Genomic DNA, 6,000 nt, shown 5'->3' on the forward strand with positions numbered 1-6,000 from the left:
ATGTTAGCTGAATCAGCTCTCTTACCAAATTTTTAAGTTAAAAACTGACATCTTACCATCTCCTTGGCTTTGAAAGGGACCTGAGTTTTAGACTGTTTGAAATCTGTGATTGTAAACAACTGACTGGCAGACTGCCAAAGAGGATGGAACTTGTAAAGCAGAATATCCAAGTTCTGTTCCAGGCTCTGCTGTTTTTGAAATGTCTTTTACACAGTGAAATCAATGTGGGTCTGTATCAAAATGTGAGCTGTTGTCAAATATTCTGACTTGTATGACTTTAATAGGCAGACAGATCTGATGGGAGTAGAGTTCATCCTGTGGTTTTCTGGTTTTGGATATACCAAAGGAAGCAGGGTATCTGAGTTGAAATTAGCTACTGATAGATAGAATCTGCACAATTTAATTGTAGATGATAGGCTCTGTTCTGATAATTGCTAGAAGAGAAACACAAAATGATACAGGTGTACACGAATTGCACTGCGTTGCACCACCTTGTCTGTCCTCTGGTTTCTACATGAGCCAATTCCACCTTTTTAAAAAAGAAAGTGGCATATTCTTTCTCTTGCCTGTCCATGAGACACTTTTCTTTTGTTTACTTTTTTTTGAGCTTTGCTGAGTCTTAGCAGTAAATTTATACTGCTCAGAGTGGGAGGAAACACTGTCTATTGTTACTGCAGCCCATCTAATTAGCCTTTCATTACTTTTTAAATCCATTTAGGGGCTTGATTTTGATAGTTTATGCCACTTTGTTCTTCAAGCAATCATTTCTCTTGTATAGTATTTTTTCAGGTTGTCTGATGTTTTGGTGGCTTGCCTTTGAACCTCACCTGCCTCATCAAGGGCTACTATTCTCTTTCAGTTAGAGAATGATCAGAAACCATTCATTTCCCAGCTGAGGGTAAAGGACATTTCAATATCCTCTATATGTTCCACTGTACTGATGATATACTCCAGTGGCTTTTGAATACTGGACAGAATTTTGAGTTGCCATGATGATGCCTTGCCTGATAATGCAAGTATCAGCAAGTAAATACGTCTGAATGAAAAAGGGAGACTGACAGTCTTAGGCTGTGAGCTGGAACAAACATAACCCACTCACTGTCACCTCTTGGGAGATTGCTGAAAGTCAGGAGATTGTATTCTTCCCAATATATTGCTGTTGAACATTAATACATGGCTCTTTCCTATTAACATAAACATTTTTCTTATTGCAGGCTTTATTTTTGAAACTGTCATGGTTTGATGCTGGCGCAATGCCAGTGCTCCCATGAAAATACACTCTCCCTGGTTTCTGCTGTGAGATGTGACCAGGAATAAGCAAAGCAGGCCCCCACTTAGAAATAAAGAAAAGAAAACTTTAATAACTTTATTAACTACACTACAACTATATGTAAAAAGGAACACACAGGAAAAATGAAAAACCTTACAAATACATTTCCTCCTTCCCCCACCAAATTTCCTATACGTCTATCCCCCTATCACAGTCCAGCACCACCCTTCAGACAATCAATCCTCAGTTCATCAAGAGGAGAGGAGTCCTTCTTGTGCCATGGGCTTCCCCTGGAAACACAGCTGAAGCCTCATGTGTTCCTGTGTCACTTGTGGCACCGCCCGGAGTACATCTGCCGTCGTGACCTCTTCCTTTCATGTCCAGTGCTCTCACCACTGAACATGGACCAGAGCTGCTTCTAGGGTCATCTTTTAAGGATGCTTTGTCCTGTTCCAAAAAGAGCACAGTCTCACCTTTGGGACACCTGTCTCCCCCAAATTTCACCCCCTGGGGCCGAGGGGTACCAACACTGAACCCTCTTGGCTCTGAGCCATTGCCTCCCCCTGGATGCAGTCTCTGTGTCACAGGAAACATGGTTCTGTCCATGGCTATAACAAGAAGAGTCCAGCTAAAACCACTCCATCAATTCTTCCCACCTAAGATTCTTCTCTCCCGATATCTTTCACTTGCCCAGACCTTCATCACACTTGCCCATTTCCTTCTTCATCTTCCACTCTCTCTTCTAGGAAAGGTTAATGTTCTGTAAAGTTTTCATTGTCCAAAAAGGGGTTAAAAACTCGGGCTCTGCCCGCCCGGAGACTCCCACAAGTGGCCGGACACGGACACCTTCTTGCTGCATCCCCCCCTTCTCTGCCGGCCGGGCTGTGCTGCCAGCACATGGTATCAAATTTCGAGGTGGCACAGGCTCTGTCTCTGTCTCTGTCTCTCTCTCTCTCTCTCTCTGTGTCTCCCGGGGGGCTGCCCGATGGCTCCCGGTGTCTCTCTCTCTCTTCCACCCTTCCACCCTCAGGGCCAGGCCTACCTCTCCCGGCCGCATGGATTTCCCCTGCCCCGCCCAGCCAGCAGCTGGGCCAAGGCAGGTCGGACCTGCTTCCCTCGCAGAAACCCAAGAGGGCTTCCCATGGGAGTGCTCTGCTTTTAACCCGTGTTCTCAGAGGCGTATCCAATGTCCCCAGTGGCCACACCAGGTGCCAATATTCAAATCTGAACACCCAGTGGTGTGACCACAGCATCCCAGAAAACCCACTTCCTCTCAAACCACGACAGAAACATAAAGTGATAAAACTATTACATTATGCTTTCAGTTCAGGAGACAGTTCTGGTTGGATTGTAACACAGCTTTTCAAGGTCGGTGGTGGAAGCTCTTTCACTTAAATCATTGAAACACAAAATGAACAAAGACTTTGAAACATGGAGCACAGGGAACAACCTTGCATTGAGTAGGGGATGGTGTGGTTTTCTTGTAATCTTTCCATCTCTATTTTGTGTCCAATAACATTTGCTGTGTAAGGAATTTATTTATGGCAAAGTTTAATGGGCCAAATTTCACTCCACCTGGGTGCCAGCCAGTTTACTGTGAAGTCAGTGTCCATAAAGTGTAATGAAGGACTCTGTGGTGTAACTGCATTCATATGTGGTCAGGGTTATATTTCCCATTAGTAGTTTAGGCCAGATTGTGATCTCATTTATTCCAGTGAAAATCCAGAATAATTCCATGTTGCTACTCCTGATTTATATTAATTCCTTTCAGATCAGCCTGGCCCAGTATAAATAAGACTAAAGATTTTTTGGTACCATTACTGCAAAATGTTCTTTTCTGTACTTACTGAAAGATGCCATGTTTTCTTAACAGTTTTATGATTAGAAACCTAGCTTCAGATTTCTTCTGGAAAAAGACATGACTAGCTATATAATGCTCCCCAGTATTATTTTGGCACATCACTTCAACATTGCCCTGCTCCAAATGCCTGTTTTTCCAGTGCACTACACCTGGTGTGTAATTTAGAATGAAACAGTACCAAATCTTACTGGTTACATGGTTTCACTGATTTTCTGTTGGACAAAGTGTAGAATACCAAGCACTGAAAAACAGATGCTGAGTCTCAAAACTCTTCAAATAGTGTGTTAGACCTACAGCCTCTAGGTTTGATTACTCACCAGTAATCAAACTTCTTCACTTTGCTTATGGTATGAGGCTTAAGCAGGCAGCAAGGTTACAGGGAGAAATAGCTTCCCTTTATGTCATGGAGTTGTTTTCTTTGGGAAAAAAGAAAAGGTAAGAACTCTTACCCAGTTTCCTTGTGGGCATATCTCAGCCACAGCAGTTTATATACTGTGATGCCAAGCAATGTAGGAATGCCTTCTGTGCACAGAGAGAGAATTATGAGGAGAAGGAGTTATGAAAAGTGGCAGAGCTGGTTCAAAATGCAAAAATGAGGAGAGGTTTTTAATAAGCTTGATTTCTGGTACTTTCCTCACCTCTTCTAGCTCAGGGGCAGTGCACTGTGGTCCTGGTCTGTAAAGATTGAGGATTTCCCTCTTGTAACATGGAAATCACACTGCAGGCACTGTGTGCAATGCTGTTTTTTTGTAGGTGGCCATCAGTATAAAGATTGCATTAACAAATTCCTTCTTATTCTGAGGTAAAAGGGTTTGTGAACTACGACTTATTTAGGCACATAGCAAACCATACAGCCAAACAATATGACATCTTGTTGCCTGCTGCCTCTGTGCTGGTATCAGTGCAAAACCACACAGATGCCAACAGAACCAGAACTTGATTCCCTATGTATAAAACCAGCTCTTTGTGCAGGCACAGTGAAAGTCTTTTATGTGTCTCAGATTTAACTGAGTGTCTCATCTAAACTGGGTTACATAAACCAGGGGGCTTATCCAAAATTTTTGGAGATTTTATTTCTTTAAATGAAAATACTCATATTAAAGCTTAGTGAACCAAATATTGAACAGGCAGAAGGAAGCCTAACAAGACAAAGAAAAACAAACTTCCTATAATTGAGTCATGCTGGAAGCTTATTTCCCCTTATGTCTAGAAGTCTGAAAATTTAAATTGGTGCAGATGAAATCCTGCTGGAAGGAAAGCACTCCACTAGAACAGGGGGTTTGTGAAGAAATGAAGGACTGCATTCTGTCCCTGTGAAATACTGTGATTTTACAGCAGGGGTCTGTCTTTTATTCAAGTAGAAATTCTAGGGAAGGGGGAAAAATAATTTTGTTTTTAAAACAAGAGGAGACAATTTGCAGTGAGCCGACTGGTTCTCTTCCTGTCTTTGCTAGCAACTAACTGTTAATTTTGATCAAAAAACTGTTTCTCATGACATGTGTTTCTGGATCAGTGAAAAAGGACACAACACAGGGCTGTCAAGCAGGCTGTGTTTCTGCAATGGATAATGAGTTTACTGATAGGAAATGCCTGATTATGATATTTGTTCGCTCACTGATCATTGATCCCTGAATTGTTTCTGATGAAGATGTGTTTGTCCATCGAAATGGCATTCAGATGTGCATTTCAGAAATATATATTTGCTTGTTTTTTATGAGGTGTTTTTTCACTAATCAAGGCAATCTGTACACTTCCTTGGCTCTATGGGGCGCTATTGCAGTTTAGAGTTCGCTTTGATCCTCTTGCCCAGCTTGGCTGGAGGGAGCTGGCAAAATAAGGAATGGGAATGATGGTCTAGCCCTTAAAATGAGAACTTTAATAATGAAAATAGCAAAGGTGGAGACCACAGGTTACAGAGACTGGGACCAAAGACCCATGGGCAGGGCAAACACAGCCAGGTGCAGGGGCAAAGGTGCAATCATGAACGTGAACTTGCGACATGACCTTATTTGAACAGAGTCCTGGACCAACTGAGAACAAGAAGCGGAAGCTTGACCAAATACAGGGTAGTTCTGTTAGCATACCAGCTCCCAAGAACCCACAGTTCCCACTGTGACCTGGCCAGGTGCCCCCTCAGTATATGGTTTGCCAAGGTCTGAGGTCAAAGCCCTCTGCAGATGCATCTGAGGTGGAAATATCAGCTGGATGAGATCCCACAGGGCACAGTTTGGAAATCACTGGACTAAGGCAGCACAAAAGAAATAAAAGCTGGCTGTCATTTCTTGGTTAGAGTTCTATGAATGCTGGAAGGAGAAAGAGGATACTGCTGGGTAGTCTGATACGATAACTCCTTTCTTTCTGCCTTTAAAAGGAACATGATTAGGATTAAAATTTGAGAAGTTATATTGGTGGGATGATAAGAAAATGGTGCTATAAATTGTGGAATGTCCATGTCAGCTCTGGAACCAGATGAGAGAAGGGTGGCAGTTTCATCATGTTTCCTGTTGTGTTCTGGAAGAGCACTTCTGAAATTGCTTGCCCCTCCCTAAAAACCTTCTAACTTTCTCATTTAAACCACAAACCATGGACTTTGCATAACTAATTTGCATTTGTGCTTTTGTGATTTTCAGACCTTTCAATGCAGTGTAATTTTCTACACAATTACTGACTGTAGTTCTGTGAGGTCTAAACTCATTGAGATGACATAACTATGACACAGCAGTTTGTGAAGACAGGAAAAAATTGCTTTTAACACACTGGCCTTTGTTAAGCCTGGCAGTTTCAATATTAATTAGCCAGTACTATGAAATAGCAAATAATATTTTGTCAAGTAATAAAATTCTCAAGGTTGCACAATAGTTTTCCACTG

This window comes from Agelaius tricolor, unplaced genomic scaffold (genome assembly GCF_023055355.1).
Source record: "Agelaius tricolor isolate 1412-34295 unplaced genomic scaffold, bAgeTri1.0.p SCAF_13, whole genome shotgun sequence".
NCBI lineage: Eukaryota > Metazoa > Chordata > Aves > Passeriformes > Icteridae > Agelaius > Agelaius tricolor.